The sequence below is a fragment of the Cryptomeria japonica genome, chromosome 3 (genome assembly GCF_030272615.1).
Source record: "Cryptomeria japonica chromosome 3, Sugi_1.0, whole genome shotgun sequence".
In the NCBI taxonomy this organism is placed as follows: Eukaryota; Viridiplantae; Streptophyta; class Pinopsida; order Cupressales; family Cupressaceae; genus Cryptomeria; species Cryptomeria japonica.
In genome coordinates, this window is record NC_081407.1 from 454746813 (window position 1) to 454772810 (window position 25998).

Consider the following 25998-nt stretch of genomic DNA (forward strand, 5'->3'; position numbering starts at 1 on the left):
AGCAAGGAAATTGCTCCCACCGGCAGGATACAGATTGTTGGTTCATCAAATGCAGAATTCAAATCAACTAATGTAACAGAAGTTCTTTTGGATTCCATTAAAAAGATAACAAATTGTAGCTCACAAGCATACAAGGCAATAGATGATACCATTCCAATTTGAAAATGATAGCACCTAAATGTAATGTAGATAATAAAGATTCTTTGAGTCAACTTGACACTTTGTCTAAGTATATTACTAACAACACTGTGACAGTTGAACAAATAAAAGAGGAAGCATTCAAGGAGAGATTAGAGAAAGAAAAACACAAATTCTTTGAGGAAGAAATAAAGAAGTGTACAAGGCAATTTGACACACTTTTACCAGAACTGTGTAGTGCATTGAAGGAATTTAACTTTGTACAAGGATACATGTAAAACTAACTTTTTGACAGTTGATGTAGACAAGAAGATTAGCAAGATACAGGAGGAAATAAATCAACTAGCTGATAATTTCATTAATTCATCTGATTCATTATCAGTTTTTGCACAGAAAATAACAGGTTTTGAGGAAGAACTACTAAAGTTGGAAAGAGAAAAGGAGAGAATAAAAGGAAAGGCTAAAGATCTAAAATGGAGACTTAGTCCAAAATTGGACTACCTAGCCTCCTTAAGAAAAGAAATATTTGATGCTTTGATTCAAGAACAGAAAACACCAGCAAAGCAAATGCAACACCTCACCGGTAAAGCCTGAATCTGGTTTTGGTAGATCTTTTTTAGATTGTAACCAACCGGTTACTAGGGTGAAACTGGAAACCACACTCAATTGACACTTTGACAACCTTTTTCATTGATGCCAAAGGGGGAGTAGTGGAATGAGAAAAATAACCAGCAAATGACTCATCCGCTCAGGAGGATCACATACTCTTTTGGATAACATTTTTTGGATTTTTCTCATGAGTGTTGCCATCAATGCCAAAGGGGGAGATTGTTGGAAAATGCACACTCTAATGAGATATTGTAGGTGATTGAAGGTTTTGTCATTGATGGCAACCTTACAATCCTATGACACCGACAAGACAATTTACCAGCACCGGCACAGAGACCACCAGCAGTAAAAGGAAGCATACCAGCACCGAAGCCGACAGGAATTTTGTTTGTAATATATTTTAATAATTATTGTAAAAGCATTGTAAGCCGACTTGGCAAGTTGTAAAATGACTCATAAATATAAGAGATCATTGTAGAACATTTTGTAGTAGATGGAAGAAAATATATAGGTGAAACAAGGCAGACCTATTATGCGAATTATAGGTTAAGGGTTTATGTATGAAGCAGAGTTATAAACCGGTACTGGATCTGGCATAGTAGATGCTATTTTGAAGCAGTACAAGACATTGGATTTATATAATCCATTTTGTAAGTCAGTGAGACTTCCCATTTTGTAATTGAGCAGTGAGCTCTAGGCACTTGGCCTTCCTGCATGTGCAGGCCCCTATTGTAACAGTAATATTCTCTTATTGGCCAGTAAGTGAATATTGTGGGTCACAAATCCCACTGAGGTTTTTCCCACATCGGGTTTCCTCGTTAAACTACTATGTTATGGTGTGTTTTTCATGTGGTTGTTGTTATCTCTGTTTATTGCATTACTTTTTGTTTACCAGTATACAGTATTGATATGCTTTACATGTTTTAAATTAAGAAAATCATTCAACTGGTTAGATACTGATTCACCCCCCCCCCTCTCAGTATCTGTGGGAATCCTAACAGTTTCATCATCTGAGCTATCATCACTAATTTCTTCTTTTTCTTGTTGTTGATTCTATTGTAGATTGACTGGTCTTCTTTGGACGGTAGTTACCCTTATTAAGCCTGGTATAAGCCTTTGCAATCTTTCTTCATTTGATTCGTTAGGTTGAGCCTGAGTCATTTCCCGTGGTAGAAGTATTGATAATAACCATGGATTAGATCCATCTGCTGGTAGTAAGCATGCATTTGTTGTAATATTAGCTTGTGTTGTTGTGTCGACAACTGTATCATTTTGACTCAGTGCTAGGTTCTTGCAGGAGTTGACTCATGTCTTCTCCATCTGATTTTGCGCTAGGTGATGTGGGTACTTGATTACTTGTTTGACATGAAGATGGAAGCACTTGGGTAGACAAATCCCTTTGTGGTATGTAGTATGACGGTTTCATTGGTCGATTTAGTATATCAAGGGTACATTGTCTTGCTTTTGTGATATGTGGTACATGCTTATACCCCAATCCTTGATTCCCTGGATTATCATTAGGAACAATAGGCTCTAGTCTTCCTTGTTTCTGTAATCTCAGGCCTGTGGTACCATCATATCCATGTCTTTGGAGCATTTTGAATCCATTTCCATACTGATCTGTGGGTATTCTGGGTAGTGTCATATGATCCTCTTCTCTATATATCCAATGGTTAACATCTTCGTTCAGGGATTCTTCTTGTAAGTCACCCCATCTAATGAAAGAGCATGAGTCTGTGTATCTAAAAAATTATTTTTCTTTGTCTTATGTTTGTACTGTATTCTGAGGTTTCCCAAAAGACTTAGGAGATAGAGACAATTGTTTCCCACTTAAAGTATCTGCAATAGAATACTCTCCACAACCCATATCTTGTATTTGTAAGGAGGATGTTGTAGGCATATCTTTTTTTGTTTATGTGATTGTTAATGCCTCTAGTTGTGTAGTGAGAGGTGTTGCTTGATTAATAGGTACCTGATTATCCACACTTTCTTTCAAGTAATTGCAATGTTGGAAGGGATTTGGATCACCCTTTATGGTGATTTTAATACCATTATATGGAAATTTGACACACTGATGAAATGTGGATGGTACTGCTTGCATGGTGTGGATCCATGGGTAGCTCAATAACATGTTATATCCCAGTTCTCTGTCCAAGACTTGAAAAGTGACCTATGTGGTTATAGGTCCCACTTGTACAAGCAATGTTACAATGCCTTTTGATGGACGTTCTTCATCATCGTATGCCTTAATATTTATCCTCTTGGATGAATCAATGTGAAGTTCAAAATATCCTGGTGCCTTAACCAGTTTTAAAGTACAAATGTTGAGACCGGCTCCTCCATCTACGAGTACTCTTCTGATTCTTCTCTTATGTATGTAAGCTTCCAGATGTAGTGAGTTGTTATGAAGCAGTCTATCACTAGGAATGTCTCGTTCTGTGAATGCAATACGAGTGCCTTGTGTCAAATTTCCTACCATAGACTGGAAGCCATTTTCATCTATATCTCTATCCACTACCGAATCTTGAAGTGCTTTGTCCAATATAGCTCTATGAGTGGGTGAAATACGCAAAAGTTTAAATAATGATATTTGTGTCGAAGTTTTCTTAAGTTGCTCAACAACATTATAGGTCCCTACTACTGGTGGATGATTTTGTGGTATTCCTTGTAAAGTTACCTTTGATCTACGAGTAACTACTATACAGTCTTTGTCTCTGGGAGTTATGGTGATCGTAGCCACTGTATCATATGACTTATAGGTATTGTTGGTATCATATGTTGTGTTATCAAGATTTATGTTAGATCCCTCTTCATAGTATTTGTGTGTATTTTTGACATCCATGATGTGTTCTATGAGTTCATCTTCAAACCAACTTGAATGAGATGGTTGATCATGCCCCCAGTCTCTGAGAGAGATATTTCTACCATCATCGTATTTTGGTGCCTCTGATATCATGCAAATTTGGTTATCATCTGTGTGAGTGTCTAGATATTGCTCATCTTGATCAAGTGTTTCTTGTGAATCAATGTTTACTATATCTCCTGAGCTAATGGCATGAATAGTGTAGTTGTATGAGACCTTTGTGCAGTTAGCCGTATTTTCTTGAGTACCTCATGTGGTAGCTTTTCCTTTGTTATGCTTAACAAATGGATCCTTAAAGATTGTATGATTTATGTTTGCTGAGGTTTTATCGGTATTGATTGTGATGTCACCTTGGTCTATCATATCTTGACCAAAATTTTCAATTTGTAGCAACTTGTTGTTTTGTGACCTTTAGTCCAATGATAATCACATAAATCATTATCATTCCACCATGTGGGTTTGAAAGGACTTGGTTCATATACTCTTATTTCCAGTAAAGTGATCATGTTTGTTTGTATTGACTTTTTGTGCGCTGACTCAATAGGTTCTCCTAGAAGTGTGTAATTCCTTCTTGGAGCATTTACCCTGGGGTACCTGGTGTTCATGTTTTGTGTAGCGTTTACATTTGTATAAGTAAGGTTATTCTCTGTACGTGGATTTGAGGATTGACTCGTTCCCAAAGATAAAATTGTTTGAGTTTTGTTTACTGTTCTAGCATCTACAATACCATCATTGGTCACATTTTTGTTTTTCGACCAAAACTTGGATTTGTCATTGTTGTTGGTGTTTCCATACTTAATAAGACCTTGTTCCACTAGTCCCTTCTCACATTTTATATATTTTTTCATGATTTGTTTGAATGTGGTTAAACATTGCATTTGTATCAGATATTTAATCTTGGGAATCAAGTTTTCTGTGAACATATCCACTTGCTCTATTTCTAGGATAATTTTCTTGCACCTCTTATAGAGATCCCTCCATCATTGTATGAAGGATGCAAATGTTTCATTCTCATATTGTTTAGTAGCACACAAGTCCATCAAAGTAACAGGGGTTTCAATGTTATGTGAGAAGTTTGCAAGAAAATGTTCAGCTAATTCTCCCCGTGATGTGATGGTTGGTGGTAAATGTGAAAACCACTCTAAATCCAGGTCCCCCAGACTTTTAGGAAATAGTCTCCTTAAGTAAGTATCTTCTGTTGCAACCTCTATACATGTCATAAAAAACTCTCTGATGTGGTCTCTAGGATCACCCTTCCCTCGATATCTGTTGAATTTAGGTGTTTCAAAATATGGTGGGAAAGGTGGCATGTATAATGCGTGATCGAAAGGATAAGGATGTAAGTCCTGCATTGTGTAGCTCTTTTTATCATTACCGGTCTGCATGGTCATCATTTGTTGTTGCAAATTATGTAATTGTTGCATCAGAATATTTGTTTGAGTCAAAGGTACACCTTGTATTTGTGTATGTCCCACAAAAGGATTCGTGGTTGCATAACTAGGAGGTTGGAAGGTACCATGATTATAATTTTGTGTGTTGTACATTCCACTAGGTACCATGAAATAAGTGATATGCGAACCCATGTTTGGTGGAGTTGTACTTGTTGTATTGGTAAGACCTATATTTGCATTTTGGTGACTATATGTTGATCCTATAGAATAGGAAACCGGAGGTTGGGTTGAACTTGTTGCTTGTGTTTGAATAGGTGCTGAGACACTTGATATTATCGATATGCTTTGTGTTGGTATACTAACATTTATCGCCGAAGATGATGCACTTGTTTGAAAGTTTGCATTTGTATTGACATTTTTTTAGATACGTACATTTTGAGGAAAACTTGAGGTCATTGCTTGCATTTATGTTATGGGCGGTGTTTGACTGTTATCTTGACCTAAAATTTTTCCTAATGGTAAGATCTTTGTGACATCAAAATCTTCAGATAGTTTTGCCCCATTTTGAAATAACAGTGAGAGATATTTGTCCCTATCGCTATGTATAAGTGCATCTAAGATCATAAGGACATGTGGATCTTGTTGAGCAGACCCAATTTCTTCTTTTGTTAAATGTTGTTATAATTCATTTAGACTAGACATTGCCTAAGAACTTGATTGTTGACTAGTTGATATGTCCATATTCCAAGTTGGGTTTATAGACTGGTCATTGTTTGGGTCCATTATACCTTTTGCCTTTTGTGACCTTGTAATGAGCATTTAAGACTACTATATGAGGGTGGTTTTATGCAAGATGACGACTAATGCTAGACTGTAGACGTAGGTATGAGGTATGCAAAACTAGACTAGACTCTCTATTGAGGATTTTGACGTGAGACTTGTTGAGTATTTCTGGATTTCTGTAATGCAAGTTTTTCCATGTCTTCTCTTAGACATTCTGCAAGAATTTCTCTATCAATCCTACGAGCAATTTTATACTCGATATTTATCTCGTACTCAACTCCCATATACTGAGGTGCATTTCTCCTTGAGTCCCAGGCTAAGTTAGCTAGACCTTCAATGATTTCTCATTGACCGTCGTTTGGCACTAGATTAGGTTGCTCGAAGGGGAGCAAACCATCACCTAGGAGACCCATTAAGACACATGCCATGAGTTTGTAGGATGATTATGTCAATGATGATAGACTAAGACATACGTATATGAAATCTAGATTAAGATGTATATGAGGATGATAATGGGGATGTTAATGAGGACTATACAAGGACTAATGATGATAGTAAGGACGTAAATGAGGACTATGCAAGGACTTATGACAATAGTAAGGATGTAAGTGAAGACCTATGCAAGGACTTAGGATGATAGTAAGGACGTCAATGAGGACTATGCAAGGACTTCCTACGGTCACAAGTGTATAAACCTTTGAATTTTGACATTTCAAAAATGGACTTTGTTTTCAGTAATTATGTGTATAGGACAAGTTTTGTGGTTTATTCAAGTCTGAGAACAATTGTTTGGAGGTAAATATAGCTGACTGAACTGGTTTTTCAAACAATCCCAGAAAATTTAGAGATATGTAGGATAGGGCTTGAAATAGCCCAAAGGACTGACTCAATACTGGTCTGACACAATGATACATAAAAAATCACAGAATACAATCTTAGGCTAGAAAGTGGACACCATTCAATGAGGCCCTTATGAAATAACGAGACAAAACGAACAGATAGAGAATCTGGCAACACTAGCTCCACTCCATGGCACACACTTCTCGGGTATGCCAGTCTCTCTTACCCCGAAGATCTGAAGATCTTATAGTTCAGGGATTCTTGTATCATAGTGTAAGGTACATGAAGGGTATCTATGGGGTACGATCTGCACTCCCAGAATCATTGAATATAGGGTTTTGGGCTACTAAGTTGGTTCTTATTGTAGGGTTTCGAGGGGTCCCAATCCAACGACAGATTCTCAAAGCAAACCACTTAAGACTTTAGTTGATCTTATCGGTGCAAGGAAGGCCCCCACATACGTCAAATTCACTCAATGCTCTAGCCACCTGACCAGTATATTTATATAGCAGCTAAAAAACCCGCTCGAGAGTACGCTGGGAGAGATGATATCCCCAACGCATCCCAATTCAAAGTACCTCTGTGGGGTGATGAAATCCCCAATCAAAGATACCCCTCACTACGTGGAATAAAATAAAATTGGATGTCGTTGTCACCTCCTTCCTTTCTCCCAAGACCCCGAAGGCGGGTGGAAAGTTAGTTAATGCAACAGTGGGTCCACCCCAAACATGATAAAAATTCTTTACCTTCAGAAAACCAAATGTGATTTAATCTAATGCAGCCTGATTCATGTTCATTTATAGACCAAATTGAGGTATTGAATACGCATGTGCATGTCCATTTTAAACACCAAATTGAAATATGAAGGCATGCATGCCAATTTTAACCATTGTTGATTTTAAGCCCAAATCGAAGTGTTATAAATGCATGTCAATTTTAACCAATGTTAATTTTAAGCACCAACATATGAAGTGTGAGATTGTGCATGCATGTCCATTTTAACCATTGTTGATTTTAAGCACCAAAAGATGAAGTGTGAGATTACAAGTGCAATTGATCTAATACTAATCTGATCCTTTCTATAAATTCAACACAGGCTACAAATAGATGATTAGCAGTAAAACCAAATCAACAGAAAATAGAGAATCAAAAATTGACAGAAACGAATGCGTGACAATACCTATGCGATTGCGTGACACTGACAGAGCCAATGCATGAACATAACATAGCAAATGTGTAATCCTGACAGCTCGAATGTGTGACAATAACAGATCGATTGCGTAATCAAAATAGGACGATTGCGTGACAGATGGGCAGATAACAAAAAAAATAAAAAATTAAGCTAAACCCGATCAGAAACCTGCAAAACCAATTGTGAGGCCCTAGCTAAATCTCTCATCATCCATTAAATATTAATTAGATCATTCTTAACTTGATATGAGAGAACTAAGCTATTATATCTGTTGGTGTAAATAAATATTCATTTTGGATATTATTACACTTACTTAAGTTAACTTAGTATAATGCATCTCTTTGTAGTTTGGATTTGAGACACTTAGGGAAGTGTGCACATAGGGATAGAGCTTGTAGGAGAAATTCCACCTTTTGTGGTCTTATTTTGCTGTTACACTCCACATTCGGTGGGTCATCCACCTCTTGTGGAATATTATATTATTTCTCCTACCTACCCTTAGTATTTCTTACCTACCCTTGTTTCTCATTGAGCCACATGTCATATTTGTGTGCTCATACATCCATATGGCCTTGCCTATATAAGCAAGCCTCTATTCATTGTATTGGTTAATCCAGTTGATCATTTTGCATATTGATGAGAATACAATTTGTTCTTGTCATTCTATTGTCTCTTTTATGTTTTTCATTGTGCCCTTGATCTTGGCAAAATCCTACATGGTATCAAAGCTATTGGGGCTTCATTGATCGGTTTTTGGAGACATCGTGGAAGGCTTCTATTTTCAGATTTGGTGATCTTCATTTTTTCGGGGCATCATACAGCGATTTGGACATCACCGTTGAATCCGAGAGGCTGTTTCCATAAATTTCGACTATAAAGTTGACCTATTTTGGTGAGAAAAAAAATTTCCCCATTTTGGCTATTATCGTACGAATTTCGAAATTTTTTATTAATTTTTCGAGGAAAAAAAAAAAAATTCATATTCTCTGAAAATTTTCGAAAAAATCAAAAATTTCGAAAAAAAGTTGAAAAACAAAAAAAATCAAAAAAAAAGAAAGTTTTTTTTTGGTTTTTGGGGGGTCCGCAAACCCCCGTCGTACACCGTACCTGCGTGTCGCAGGTGTTGCAGGTGTCGCAGGCCCACATCACCTGCCTCTGCCGCCTCCGTACCTCCCGGTCTCGGTGCCCCGCTCGCTGACGCCACCTATGCAGGTCCACGCGCCGCCACCCGTGCAGGTCCTCGTCGCCGCAGCCGGCCGTCCCGTCCCGTCCACGCGGCTTTCTCCTCCGGCGACCGCAGCCCCCTCCCGCCGGCCGGGACACCGACTCCGCCCGCAGAGACCTCCGGCGACTGTCCAGTCACCTCCGACCGCCACGCAGGAGCCCAGTCGGCTTCCAGCACCCCGCCACGTGGCTCTCACACAGTCGTTCGTACGACACGTCACTCGCCACGCAGAGCCACCAGGTCATCGTGCACGTCAGCAAATCCGTACGATACGGCCTGCACAGTCATCTGCCCAGTCAGCAGTCCATACAGTACGGACGCCCAGTCAGCAGGGAGACGAAGTTTTCATGACGGTCATATGGCCGTCAAATTTAACATAGTGACTTGCTAACATCAGCACCACATCAGCATTTTTTGAAAAAAAATTGACCCCTCTCCATTGAGCTTTTCAGTCTTGCAGTCCAACTTTGAAAGGCCATATCTTGCTCATTTTTGCTCCTTTTTTGGTGCAATTTTTTTTGAAATGGGCTAAAATTTTGTAATCTTCGCAATGGTGTAGTTATTTTCTAATTTTGGTGCATAGGTTTTTTGGAATTTTTGGATTCTCTTAGCTGTACCTGTCCAATCCTCAATTCTACAACTTCAAAGGCCTCGTTTGAGCTCATACGACCTCCTTTTCGGGTGCCATTTTTTTTTAAAGTGCTTATTTTTTTGTCTACTTTCATAATCTATGATCAAATTTTAGAGATTTTGAGTGGAAATTTTACTTTCAAATATTGGTCTTATTTGGCCTATTAGGTACTTGTAAATTGCTTGGATCTTAGTTAGATCTCTTGCATTATCAGTTTGAGACTCTTTTGGCCTTATTGAGGCAGTTGTAAAATTGTAAATCAAAAGTCCACTTTGCCATTTTTTGCAAGTAGCCCATTGTATACGCACTACTTATAAAGTGCCAAATCATCACATTTGGGGGGGTTCTTTGATTGAGTGAATTTGGGGGGGTGTCTTGTGTGGTTGTGCCTCTCTTTGTGCTCTTTCCATTTTTGTTGCAATGAGTCCTAATAAATATCCACCTTTAACTCCACATAATTATGCATCATGGAAAATTAAAGTATGGAGTAAATTAATGGAAAAGGGTCTCACACACTACATAGATGGAACAATAACAGCACCACCTGATCCTAAGGCTGATCCAATTGCTCAGTTAGAATGGATCACTAAGAATTGCATGGCTCTTGGAACCTTACGCAAGTATGTATCAGATGACCTCATTTTTCACATTAAGAAGTGTAAAACAATCAAAGAGGCTTGGGATATGTTTCAGAAATTGTATGGACAAGTTGATGAAATCAGAGGCTATCAGATTCACAATGAGCTCACCAACTTGGATCCCAAGAGTTTTGATACAATCCAAGATTATGTCACCAAAGCAAATGAGCTAAGAGCAAAGCTTAAGGATTGTGGAATTGACAAAAAGGATGCTCAGTTGATATTCAACTTGTTGGATAAGCTTGCACTAGAATATGTAGCATTTGTGTCTAGCTTCCAAACTCATCGTTTGACAGTGGGGAGTTCTTATGTTATGTCTTCATTTGATGCTTTCACAGAAATGTTGATATTGGAACAATATAAGTTGTTGAACATGGGGTTTCTCAAGTCTTCAAAGTCCAAGGCTTTGGTGGCTAATCAAGGGAATCAAGGAAGTCAAGGCAAAGATTCCAACAAGAAGAAGAAGCAATCCAAGTCTAAGCCACACCAGGAAAAAGGACAATCATCCTCTCCATCACAAGGTGATTTTTCATCCTCTTCCAAGAAGGGGACACCACCTAAGAAGGATAAACCAACTTGTGCATATTGCAAGAAGTATGGTCATGATGAGCATCGATGCCACACAAAGCAAGTTGATGAGTTAACCAATCTTCTTAAGAAAAACAACATCAACTTACCATCCGCCTACACAAAGAAGGATTCATCTCCTTCCTCTTCCTCACAGTCTAAGGGAAAAGGGCAAGCATTTGTGGCTACAACAGGTTCTTCACAGCAATGGATACTTGACTCAGGTGCCTCATATCACATGGGTTCTACAAAGGAGAAGTTTTCTTCATTGGAGCCATCTAAGGTACCTCACATTTACATAGGTGATGACACACAAGTAGAGGTTGAAGGGAAAGGTTCAGTTGACATGGATGATGGAACATTTGAAAATGTTCTCTATGTTCCTAACTTGTCTACCAACCTTCTCTCCATCTACCAAATCACTCACTATGGGAATGGGAAAAAGGTTGAGTTTACACCAGATTCAGTTGTGGTAAAGGAACTTGATGATGATGCCTTGGTAGCAGTGGGACAAGTAATTAAACTCAAGGCTATATTCATTTTCCCACTTTCTGCCAAGTTCACCTTCTAGGGCCTTGCTTACTCATTCAAATTCAGAAAGTAAGCTATGGCATGAGCGGTTTGGTCACCTCAACTACTGTTATCTTCAGCAGCTAAGCACTAAAGACATGGTCACAGGTCTACCTCGAATCAGTTTTTCAGAGGGTGTATGTTCAGGTTGTTCCATGGGCAAGCATCCCGAAGAGAAGTTTTGATAAAGGGAAAGCTTGGAGAGCTTTGGAAGTTCTTCAACTTGTTCACAACGATGTAGCAGGTCCATTTCCAGCACCTTCATTTAGTAAGGCCCACTATGTTCTTACCTTCATTGATGACTACTCCCGCTTCACTTGGGTCTACTTTCTCATTCATAAGAGTGAAGTATTTGATAGATTTCAGGACTTCAAGACTCGTGTGGAAAAGCAATCCGAGAAAGTGGTCAAGATTCTTTGCACAGATAATGGAAGGGAATATGTGAACAAAAGACTTGAGGATTTTTGTACATTGGAGGGGATTGATCTTTAGCATTCTATTGCATACACTCCACAGCAGAACGAGGTTGCAGAACGTAAGAATAGAACTCTCAAAGAAATGGCTAGCTGTATGATACATGCACATTCTCTTGATCCCACTTTTTGGGCAGAGGCTATCAGTTGTGCCACACACATCCAGAATCGGGTTCCTCACAAAGCTTTGCAAGGTATTACTCCTTTTGAAGCTTGGGCTGGTAGGAAACTGATTGTGAGACATTTTAGAGTCTTTGGGTGTCTAGCATGGGCTCACATACATCTACAGAAATGCAAGGCATTGGAACCTCAGAGTCGGCCTTGCATATTTGTTGGATATCCTGATGATGTTAAGGCATACAGATTGATGGATCTAGAGACACATGAGGTATTCATTGAGAGGAGTGTTCACTTTGAGGAAAGCTCTCCTAGATTAGCCTTTCTACCTCCTCCACCTTCCTCCATTGTGGATAGTGATGTTAGTGATTCAGATGATGAGACTCCCTCAACTCCGACTCGTAGGGTTACACCTCCGCAGGGTCCACTTGCAGTTGAGGAGCCTCATTCTCCACCTCCACCTAGACCTCGTTGGGCTTGACAGACACTTGAGTCCGCAGGTTCTCTAGTTGGGGATCCTTCAGATACATGGAGAACTCGATCACAACATCAAGATCTTCCACATGCATTCATTACTCCCGCTTTCGATCCACAGACATTTAGGGAAGCATCAGGGGTTCCTGAGTGGGACCAAGCTACGGAGGAAGAGTATAGTTCATTGATGAGGAACAACACATGGGATCTAGTCCATCTCCCTAAGGGAAGAAAGATGGTTTGATGTAAGTGGATCTATCAGACCAAGTTTGCAGCGGATGGTAGTGTGGATAAGTATAAGGCTCGGCTTGTTGCGAAAGGTTTCTTGCAAGTTGCAGGTGTTGACTATACTGAGACCTTTGCACCCGTAGCCAAGATGAACTCCATTCGTTTGACACTTGCTATTGCTGCAGTTCATGGTTGGGTTGTACATCAGATGGATGTGAAGAGTGCTTTTCTTCATGGTGATCTTGATGAGGAGATTTATATGGAGTAGCCATAGGGTTTCATCTAGGATACTTCCTTGGTTTGCAGACTAAGGAAATATCTCTATGGCCTTAAGCAGGCCCCCAGGGCTTGGTACGCCAAGATGGATTCCTTTCTTCTCTCCGCAGGGTTCACCAGGTGTCATTCCGATCTGAATGTCTACATTTTGTGACAGGATGACTCTCACTTGATACTTGTGCTCTATGTTGATGACTTCATCATTACAGGGAGTACTTCATCCATCATTAGCAGGGTCAAATCTACTTTGCATGACAAATTTGCTATGACTGACTTGGGTCTTTTGCACTACTTTCTCGGGATAGAGATTTCACAATCACCTTCCGGGATTACACTATCGCAGCCCAAGTATGCTCTTGATCTACTTGCACACTTTCATATGGCTGATTGTAAGCCTGCTCCGATTCCCTTTCTTTCAGGAGTCAAGCTTGAGGCTCAGTGTTCTTCTCCACTAGTTGATGCCAGTTTGTATCGTCAACTTGTGGGTAGTCTCATCTACTTGACTCATACACACCCTGATATTTCATTTGCAGTTGGCATGGTTTCCCGCTTCATGCAGGAACCACATGAGCTTCATTGGAAAGCCACCAAACGCATCCTTCATTACATCCAGGGTACACATCACTATGAGATTCACTATGCAGCAGGCACAGGACTTCGCTTGGTTGGTTACACAGACTCCAATTGGGCTGGCGATCTAGTTGATCATAAGTCTACTTCTGGTTACAGTTTTCACCTTGGTTCGGGCCCCATTTGTTAGCAGAGCAAGAAGCAACATGCTATTGCTCTCTCTTCGACTGAGGCTGAGTATCGAGGCACTGTTAACGCAGCGACTGAGACCATTTGGCTCCAGCAGATTCTCACAGAGTTTGGATTCACCACTCCACGACTGATAGTTCTACATTACGACAATCAGAGTGTTATTGCAATCTCGAAGAACCCAGTCTAGCACTAGCGGACCAAACACATCGAGATTCATATGCACTATATCTGAGAGCTCCTCCAGGAGCAGGTCATTGATTTGCAGTATTGTCCTACAGCAGAGCAGGTTGCTGACATATTCACCAAACCTTTCACCGAGAGTAAGTTCCAACAGTTGCGAGCTCTCTTGGGGGTGCGGGATGTGTCATTAGGGGGGGTCAGCTGACTTCTCCTTCCTCTCTTATGGGAGGGACTTTTTCCTCTTTGAGGTTTTGTCCTTCTTCTTTGAGAGTCTTTTGTACATTCATCTCTCTTTTGGGGGGGAGTTTTTTCCCACTGGGTTTTCTCCCTTTCTCCATTTGTGAGAGATTGCATTGCATAGTTTTGCTTGTATTTGCATATTGTACATGGGTACCTATCATGGCCTAGTAGCTGGGACCCATCTTGCATTGTTGACTTGAGTCTTCATTCCCCTAAGTTGCACTTAAGGGGGGGTGTTGGTGTAAATAAATATTCATTTTGGATATTATTACACTTACTTAAGTTAACTTAGGATAATGCATCTCTTCGTAGTTTGGATTTGAGACACTTAGGGAAGTGTGCACATAGGGATAGAGCTTGTAGGAGAAATTCCACCTTTTGTGGTCTTATTTTGTTGTTACACTCCACATTCGGTGGGTCATCCACCTCTTGTGGAATATTATATTATTTCTCCTACCTACCCTTAGTATTTCTTACCTACCCTCGTTTCTCATTGAGCCACATGTCATATTTGTGTGCTCATACATCCATATGGCCTTGCCTATATAAGCAGGCCTTTATTCATTGTATTGGTTAATCCAGTTGATCATTTTGCATATTGATGAGAATACAGTTTGTTCTTGTCATTCTATTGTCTCTTTTATGCTTTTCATTGTGCCCTTGATCTTGGAAAAATCCTACAATATCTATCAAAGGCTGGTTGATCTTCCCAATCTTGTTCTTCTTTTCTAGTTGGAGAACCCTTTGATAGCATTTGGCCTATCTTCTTTGTTCCTTTGTCCTTCTAGCACCTGAATCCTGAATTGTACCTTTCATGCCATAAATTGTTATAATAAAATCATGGAATATAAATAATTGGTTTCCAGATTTACTCAATTTTAGACAGAATTAAATAGATCAGAGAACAAAAAGGATATGAGAATAGAAACAATCAAACAACAATTTTATGTGAATGTGTGATCTGGAAAGGGCGATTGTGTGATCTGGAAAGGCTAATTCCGTGACCCTGTCAGGTTGAAAGTGTGACCCCGAAGGGCTGAATGCATAACGATGTCTATACGATTGTGTGATGATGTAAGTGCGATTGCATGATGACAAATTTGTTCTTGAAATCCATGCAAAACCTGTAAAAAATGAGAAAATTTGTACGACATGCAAAAATTACATAGAAAACAAAGAAGGTAAATTAGTTGTTGTTCACATCGGGTTCACCAAAATGGCGCATGCTCAAATACACCATTGCTAAATAGGAAATAAGTACGGTCACGAATCCTTAATTATCTAAGCAGTTCAAACATAAAACCAATGGAATAAATGCAAAATGGAATTAAATTAAGCAATATGAAACTCCCTATTATACATCATGGATTCCATTGTCCTTCTTCTCTTTGTGGTATGATGGCTCTCAGATATTGCACTGGCAACCTGCAATTGACACAAAGATTCGAAGTTCATGATATCCAGGAATTGTGAGGATTGAATGCTCAATTTATAGATTTTTGGAGAAGATTGATTGAAAGGTGGAACAGAATGATCAAGAGGTGGAACTCAGGTGAGCTCACATGAAAATTGATAGTTGATCTGCTGACTTGGAGGTGAAACAAAATAGATTGAATAAATTAATTGAGTCAACTGATTGAGAAAAAGCTAACTGAAAGAAGAAAAAGAATGATTGGAGGAAATAAAGAAGATGACAAAGAGAACTAGAAGATGGAAATAAAGACTGGAGAGATAAATGATTTAATTAATTAATTAATTCAGCATGTACGTGCACTTTCACTTAGATTTTCAATTTAATCTTTGCATGATATTTATTCAAATAATTGAAATCATTTAATCCAATTTAGTATTTGAATATATTTAGAACTTGACTTTGATTTTCAATTTGGTTTTTGAAATCATGCACATGTGAGTAGAAGAATTAATTAGTTAATTAAATAATTTAAAGAAACTATTTAATTATGCTAGAAATGGACTTTAATTAAATAATAAAGATTATTTAATTTAAAGGATTAAATTACAATTAATTAAATAATTAATATTTAATTATTATTTAGAAAAGTGTTAAATAAATAGTTGATTAGAGAGATAGAAATTGAATAATTAGTAATTTATTTAAATAATAAAGATTATTTAAACAGGGGAATTAATCAGAATTAATTAAATAATTAATATTTAGAAAATGATTAAAATGATTAAATAATGATAGAATAGGAAATAGAATAATTAGTAAGATGATGAGGAAATATGAAATTAGAAGAATAAGATTAATTAACTTAGTTAAATAATTAAAGAATTATTTAATCAATTAGAGGAATAATTAGTACATGATCAATAAGACATTTTTAGGTGTCTACACCAACAATTCTTCAACCTTCAAGGTCCTCAAGAATAGAGGAAGATGGGACATCTCAAAGAAGTATTTGGTTTGCATTTGTTTAGGTTTATATTTGCTTCATAATTTCATTATGTTGTCTCATCTATGTGTCTGCTTGTTTCATTTAACCATATTTTTTAGCATCACAATACCAAATTTGAAATGAATCCACTATTAGCATCATATAGAAAGTGTAATCATAACCATGTAGTATCAAGGAACATCCAAAATAATATGTATAACCTATAAACCAATAACCTAAAAGTACAACTCTCACCACAAGTCTCCAATGCTCTCCCATGTTCTCCACAACCAACAAAAGAAAAGGGATAAAGGAACCTCCATGCCATCTCCCACATGACAACACATGAACACAAACTAGTGATCGCATAGCTCTAAATAAACTCAAATTCAATGTAATGTGAAACAAAACATCCAAGAATATAACCAAGACCATAGAGGAGCACTACAAATCAAAACCTATAGCATGTCCTTCTACATACAGCTTGTTACCCCTATTTTAAAAAATTTAAATCGCTCCCCTTTAGTCGCAGAGTTGGTCATTGCCTGAAGTTATGTCGTGTGTAGCACCCCTTTTCTAACTTAGTCATGGATTTAGAAAGTTCTTAAAGTCCCCAATCTCCTGATGTCTCTTATCTTGTGTTTGGTCACTCTGTCGCGGGTTGTAGGAAGCTCGCAAGTCCTAATCATAGGTTCATTAGTTCACATTTTCCCAACTAAGTGACTTGTCAAATCTTTCCTAGGTTTTGGGGTGCCGCCTTTGTGTCAGGTTTTATATGGACTAACTTTATTTTCCTTGTCAACAGGAACAAGTAGAATTAAGGGACCATTTGAAGAGGTGAAGTAAATGCGGCATTTAAGGCATTTCACATCAATTAAGTACATGAATGGGGTGGCGAATGTTTTTTGAACTAGCCTCCATTTTTCTAAGTTCTCTAAGTGTATCATCTAGCTTGCGCTGATGCAGAGTATAATACAAAATTAGTGGTCAGGCGTGCAAGACAAAGTGACGGAGTTGTTGAATTTTGAAACCTTTTTGCAAGAGTTGGAAGTAGGAGAGAGAACTCCATTGTGAGAGAAAATTGTCCAATGTGGTTTGGCCTTTGCAGCTAGTTTTCCAATTGATGTTCCTTGCATTGATTTGGTTGTTTCCTGCTCTGAGAGATACAACCCTGAGACTCGATAAATTTGGGTAGAGAGTGGTAAAGTGGTCACGCAAATTAACCGTGAAAGTGTTTCTCGTGCTTTGTGCCTCCCTGAAACAGAATTAGCTGGTAATATGTCTATTTCGGATGGCGAGGAATATTTCTGCACGCATGATGACTTCTACATGAATTGTATAGCCAGAAATTGGTTAAAGTCAAAAAAGGGAGGTAAGTCTCAGCTGCTCACTAAGATTAAAAGAATGCATTTCAAAGATGAAGTTGTGGAGGTCATAGTCCTTTTGCACCGTGTTTTGGGTAGTAATTCCACTAAATCTTTTGAGTTTTTGGATGTGCCATTACATTCTCACTATTTGTGCTCCTGAAAGCTTCATTGACTAGTCCTCCATCATCAGTTTTCATTTGAATGAGAAATTGTGGAATTTCCCCCAGTCCCTTGCTTTCCATATGTGTTCATATCTTGTTTACATCCTAGCTATCAAGAGTATGCCTAGCCAAGTTTAGAGCTTCATCACCCTTCCCATGTCTCTGAGCTTGTTTACCAAAAATTTTCTCAGCTAGCCCTACGGAAGAGTACACATGCTTTTTCCCACGTCAATGATACATTCTCAATGGGTCTAGTCAAAAAATTGGAAGGAATCCTTGGCCTATAGTTTTCTTATGTCTTTGCTAACTTTGTGATGAAGTTTGGAAGATTTTACACTCAATTCAACCGGTTCTCATATCTTAGAATTAGGGGTTTTGAGAAAGAGCCACTGAAATTGCCCTATTTTCCCTCTGATTATATTGTGTTTCTAGAAGTCTTCCACAAGATGTTTGTGGTAAATATGAAATATTTGAATATGGGAAAGAGAGGATACCCTTTTCCATTGTCCACCAGTGTCTATTGTTGTAAAACTAATGGTGTTGCCAAGGCAATGGGAATACTCCTAGAGAAGTTTCATTTTTCATCCCTACCGGCTAGAAGAAGCTTTGATATTAAAGGGTATGTGAGGCACGATCTGTATGGAGCTAAAGGTTATATGCATTGTCCTGAGATTGAAGATTTTTGGGAAGATTGTTTAGATGATACTGAAGTATTTAAAAGAAGTTATATGAGGCTCTCCTTGCAGAAAATTCATACCCTTGGTGTTTCTTTCAATGTTCCAGATGATGTTGCCAAAGATGAGGTCATCATTGACCCAGAATATCATACTGTCCCTATTGCAGTCCCTTTGGAGGTTGACTGGTCTGGAGAAAAATTTCCAAACCTGATGATTCATATTGCTTTGGTGTTAAGGAGAACATCTGACTAGTTGAATATCAAATGGAGATAGAAGGTCAGTTCTTCCCAAGGTCAGAAATCTTCATCTTGTAGAGAGAAAGGAGCAGTTTCTTCTTCACCTATTTAGACACCTGTTGTCAAGTCTACAAATAGGTCATAAAGCAGAAACTCGCAATTAGGTGGTGATGGAGAAAAGATGGAAGAGACCAGTGCTTGGCTGAAAACCTCTTGTGAATGGGATGACCAAGTTACACCACTCAAAGGAAAATTGTCCCTCTCTGATTCTGAAGGTATATATCTGTATCATCATAAAATTGTGACCCTTGCAATTTTTTAATGTATTTGGATCTTTGCATTAGCGAACGAAACCCTAGGCTTGGTCGGAGACCTGAAACATGCTCAAGACATCAATAACTTGCATTTTTCATCATTTTGCACTACCTTCTTGTTGTTGTTTGTCCTAAGTTAGGGCAGGACAGGGGCATCGCGCCCCTATCCTAGCCCTATTTTGGGGCCCCTTTGGTCTTCCCTTGCATAGGGCTTATCAATTTGTGAGCGAGAAAAAGGTTTTCCTATGTCGGCCTAAGACAAGAAATTACCTAAACACCCCTAATTGGCAAGTATATAAGGATCACTTCCCCTCCTATTTGCATAAGAAAAAATAAGCGAAAATAAAAGAAATCAAGTGCAAGTGAAAGTAAGGCGAACAAGAGAGAGGTCTCCATTATCGTCATCAAACATTCAAGCATTGAGCATTTCAAGTCTCCTTGCAAGGCTAGGTGTTGCATTCAAGACAAGGATTCAACCATTGAAGAGGATATTTCTATCAACATTCAAGACGTCCTATTTCACATACCCATTCAAGAAAATTCATCTACAAAGGTATCAACATTTCAATTGCATCCCCTTCTTGAGGTGTATTTTACTTCAGACATTTCCTTTCATTTATTTGCACCATTTTACAACCACTTGGTTAATTCCAAAACTGGGTTTGACCTGAAGGCAAACCTCCAATCCCAACAACATTTCCCTCTCTTTTGTGTGTGTAGGTTGTAGGTGTGCGACTATAATTACAGGTTTAGGCTTCATTTTCAGAGATGAAAAAACCCTTTTCGGCGCATGGATTCTTCGGAGGACCGTGCATAACTTACACACGGTCCCTGCAAATTTTTTTAAAATTTGAAGGGAAGCTTCATCTCGACATTCTACTACTAATTCCAGGTGCACAGCTTCATCCCACATCTCTATCTCAAGCTATAATCATTTCTTTGTCACTTCTGCACTTAGTCTCAATTTTCTTAATTCAACTAGTCTACTACAAAAGAGGGTTAATTTACTTTCCTAATACTTTCCAAATTTACTGCAATTCACTTAGTATTCAATCTCTTACCATTGGGGATTGGATCTAGTGAATTCAACCCCTCTTTTGAATGTAATTTGTGAAAAATTGAAGGGAATCCTTTGTGAAACTTACATTCCTTTTTTGAAGGGAGTAAAGCTTTCCACTTGATCTCCCCTCATCATTTTTCACCATATTACATTTTGGTGAACCCGACGTCTTACATGCTTTACATTGAAAATTATTGCATACTTTTCATTTACAAATTTAATTTTCTTGCAATTTACACAAACTTTGTGGTTAATTCTTTCAAAACCCTAGTTGCTAAAATTGAAATTGAACTTGTACTTTGCAAAAATTGATATCTATTGTCTTAGATCTAAAAATTGCATTGCTTGTCAAATTCAATTATTTCATTGTCTTGTTCAATTTGCAAATCAAGTTTATAAATTAAGTGGTTAATTGTCAAAACCCTAATTTTCAAACATCAACTTGAAATTGTGCAAAAAAATGGATTCACATTTAATTTTCATATTTGTGACTATTTTCAAACTTGTCTTCTTGCCTAAAATTCAAATTTTTAATTTCCCTCCTTTTCTCAAAATTCAGTGGTTAGGTCCTAAAACCCTAATTTTCAAATTAAATTGGATTTTGTATAAATTTCAATCAATTTCAACCAATTTCAGTTTTTAAATATTATTTAAGGTGGCCATATCCATTAGGTTTTACCTTTTTCAAAATTGCAATTCAATTTCTTATCTTTTTCAAAACCCTAGTAGGGTCTTATTTCGACATTCAAACCTTAATTTCACCTATGTAGAGATCGTAAAATCTATAAATTTTTGGGGTTAGCTCTCAAATCATCATAGCTTTCATCCCTAAAAAAATTTTGAAAAAGTTGGGAGGACCGTGCATAACTTATGCAAGGTCCCTGGCTTTTTTCCCAAAATTTTTGGAGACTACTATGACTATATTTAATTGCTAAATACATGAAATTGGCTGATTTTGTCAAATTTTGATCCCTCTAAAATCGAAAACACTTCCCAATTTCAACATTACAACTTTCAAGGAAATATTTAAAATTAAGTGGTTAATTATAATCTGCCTTAATTTTAAGATCTTAATTTTGTCAATTTTAAACTTGAAATTAAGTGGTATCCCATTGGTCCTAATTTTAAATTTCAATCTCTTTTTATTAATTATAAATATTTCTTGGAGATTGTGTCATTTCTTCTTTCCACAAAGTTCAAAGTGTATAATCATCATTTTCTTGAATTTTGCATTATTCAATTTTGCAAGCTTTGTTCCCAAAATTCAGATTCAAATTTCAATTTTTTCCCTCGAATGCATGAGTTTTACAACTATTAGTCCTACCTATACTATCCCCGTTAGACGAAGCATTAGAATTAAGGCTTCCCAATGTTTAATTCCTCAAGAGATGGAGCCTAATTTGGGTGACTTCTACAATGAGGATATTGCTAATTCTTCCCATCCTAATAACATCTCTACCTACCCAATTTATGATTCCCATGATGAAGAATAAGCTTTAACTAGAGTTTCTATAGATCAACTTTAAAAATTTGACAATTTCCAACAATGCATGTCCCAAGAATATCCTAATAGTGAAGCTCTTCCATTAATTGAAGGTGTAAACGCATGATTCAAAGTGATAAGAATGGAATTGATATATTGTGTGGTATTGCTCACATTGTTGATTCTAATATTATGCCTCTGAAGAGTTGTGCTAAGAACTTAGGTTATTCACAACCTCCTACACAAATCAATCATTCTTCCTTTGACCACTTCTATGGCTAGTATTCCTAGTTTCACTTCAAACATCATGGCTACTTCAAATCAAAATGGCATACCTACAACCATTAGTCATGGGGGAAATCCCTCTTCTTCATTCAATCCTCCATATTTATCTATGCCTTCAATGAGTATTTGTATTCTCTCAACCAATCAATGTGACATAAGGGGGCAATTCATTCAATCATTTTACTCCTCCTTTTAGTGTCCCATTTCCTACTCAATCATCACCTATGCCTAATTACCATAGTGTCCCACCACCTTATTCTCAATCAATGCATTATTTCAATAAAATCACACCACCTTCTCAATCAAACATGTCTAACATAAATTCTTCAACCAAAGCAACCATTAATAACCTTGCTCAAACTGTATCTCCATTGCAACAACAAATTGCTTCATTGAGTGAATCCAAGTTTAGTGTGCCCACATTTGATGTTGCGAGCCCACTTTCTCTTGATATTGTTAGAGTTGTCCCTCCTAAACATGTTGAAGTCCCTCAATTGGAACTCTATAATGGAAAAGGTGATCCTTTAACACATGTCAAAACATTCCAAACTTAGTGTACTGACTTTGCTCATGATCAAAGATTGCTTGCCAACTTTTTTACTAGAACATTAAGAGAAGGCTTTACAATGGTATCATTATTTGCCTTCTTATTCTATTACTTCTTTTCAACAATTCGCAAATGCTTTTATTCAACAATTTCAAAACAACGTAGGTCATAAAATCACTTTGATTGATTTAATGCATTATAAACAAGGTGTTAAAGAAAAAGTGGTTGATTTCATTGGTAGATACAAGCATTTGTGTTCTCAAATCTCTTTTCTACTGCCTGATAATGATATTCAAAGAATTTTCATTTCTAATTTGCAAAAAGACATTAGGGAAAAACTTCTCTTTTCCGAGTTTACTTCATTTTCGTAGTTGTGCGCAACACTTCATAATTATCAACTAACTACGATTCAAATAGAGTAATATACTCCTATGGCTCCGAGTGATAAGGGTGAGAGTGCTCAACAATCATTTGTGAAGTTCAAACCAAACAAAGGCTTCATCAAATTCAATGACACCATCAACAACAGCTATGTGAATGCTACAACAGGTGTGCCTCCTATTTCTAAATTTTTCAAAAGAGAGAAATAATCTACTCCTTTGAATGAATCTATGTATAGCATCATGCCTTAGTTGTTACAAATAAATGTTATCAAACTTCCTCCAATAAAACCAATTCATCCTTCTAAAGCAAATTCACCTAACTTGGATAATAATTATTTTTGTTAATTTCATCGACAACCTGGTCATGAAACTGAAAAATGTTTTGCATTAAAATGTAAGATTCAAGACTTGATTGATAATAATACTATATCTATGGAAGGTGTGAATGATAAGGGAAACAAATCAGTAGCTCCTCCTAATCAAAATCTTAAGATTTTCACTGATCCTTTACCCTCTCATACCTCTAATGTGATTGAGACTGAACACACTTCTTTCTTTCCCACTGATTTCACTTTTACAACTCAAGGTGTGGTTAATTTGGTAGAGAAACAAGAAACACCTAAGGATCCATGTATCACATTTGATCCTAGTGAGACCATTAGGGCACCTGATGGCCCTTTATACATAGTTGCAAAGATCCAAAGCAAACTTTGTCATGGTGTGCTTATTGATCCCTCCTGCATGGTTAATGTCATCACTAAAGAATATCTTTATACTTTACATTTGCATCAACCAATCTATGATGACACGAATGTGGTCATTAAGTTATTTGATGTATTTTCTTGTCCTTCTATTGGTTCTATCACACTTCGTATTGAGGTTCATACTAAATCTATAGATGTCAACTTTGTTATTATTCCTTCATGTGAACAATTTCATGTGAAGTTAGGCTACCCTTGGCTATCTTTCATGAAGGCTATTTCTTATCCAATCCATAAGTGTTTGAAATTTTCCCACAATGGAGGAATCATAACTGTTAACCATAGCTTATTTCGACCAACCAAAAGAAGCCCAATTGTTCCTATTGATTACTTTTGGCCTCAACAATTTGAATCTCTTCCACCAAGAAGTGATGCTCTCTTTCAATCTTATCAAAAATGGAAGGAAGATATGATTTTATCCTTAAGCCAACCTAGGGGTCCAAAACTTGATATTCCCATCATTCTTGAAGATAAAGTTATTCCCCTAATGGTTATAACTAATCTTCCTCCTAAGGAATATTCCCAACCTATTCCTATAGATGAGACTATGCCTTCTCCTAAGAAGAACAATAATATTCCTCCTAAGGTTAGACCTATACGTCCTCCTCATGATGGACCTAGTCTCCTTCCTAAACCAAACATTCCTCTTTTGTAAGGTGCACTTCCACCTCCTTCCTCTTATAGAGAGAAGAGACATGCCTCTCCTCTTGTCCAACCTAAAAGATCTCAACTTAAACATCCAACTTCCAAAGATGAGAACACCGATGAAAACATCATGATAGAGCTCGTGAAGTTGTTTCTCAAACTATTCAATCTCCCAAAACACCAACAGTTGACATGATTCAATTTTCTTCTAAGCAAGATGTTGAACCTTAATCTCCAAATCATAAGTTGTAGAAAACATGTGATGGTTTCACTTCTCTTCATGTTAGAGCTCCTCTTTTTATAAATCTTGATGAAGAAATGGGTGAAAAAATTATTCATGATGGCAATACAACTCTTAATGCTTATGATAGTGAATATGAATATGCTGATGTTAACAATCATTTATTTGTAGAATCTTCAAAAGCCTTAATCCTAGGTCCTAGAAACAAACAAAGTGACTTAGCACATGAGCATAGTCCTTTTTGGATCTTGTGATAGCTCCATCTATTGTGCTCTATGATGCTCCTCTGTCGTTTTTCCTACCTTCCCAAAATAATGATCAGCAAGATTAGGATGTGGATGTTAGGCTAGACTGGCTGCATTAGTATCATAGATCCTTTACCTCTCTCCTTTCTTACTCTGTTGTGACCATTCTTCTATGTTTATCCCCATTCTTCTATTTGTTGTCCCTAGTGATGTCTACTTGAGGATGATGCAAAACATTGAGATCTCTTTTGTTCTCTTTCATGTTGACTCAAAAGACACATGTGTTCCCTTTCTTCCAAGGTGGTTTCCTTTCTTTGGGGAATGAGGACTATTCTATGCATATATATATACATGATATACATGAGTTATCATATAGCATACTGACCCCAAGAAAGTGAAGCCACATCATGCTTTGTGTTCTGTGTTCATTATCCTTAGGTTTATTCATTGATTGGGGAATAAATCCTTGTGATAATGTGCTCCCTCTCTTTCTCTCTCTTAGGTGTATCCTACCTGAAATAAATTGGTCCCAATAAGGTGTGTGCAGTCGCTTTAATGTGGGGCATACACTTCGCTCATGTTTTCTTTCTTGATACTTAAAGTTACTTAGTGAACTTGGATTTGCTTTGTAATTTTTGGTATCCTTTCTTTTCATCAATCATAGTGAGGGGAACTTTACTACTTGCAGTCATGGTTCTCCCAATTGATCTCCCCTTTTACTTTGTCAATCAAAGTAATAAGATCCTTAGTCCACTGGGGGCTTGGTGTATCTTGCCTCGACGTGGTGAAAGTTTTTTCAATCTTGTCTCCTTGTACTTTATTGGTAGTATTGGCGTGCGCTTATACTCCGGATAAAGTGGGGGCTAAATGTAGCATCATAAAATTATGACCCTCATAATTTTTGACTGCATTTGGGTCTTTGCATTAGCGGACTAATCCCTAGGCTTGATCAGAGACTCGAAACATGCTCAAGATATCAATAACTTGCATTTTTCAT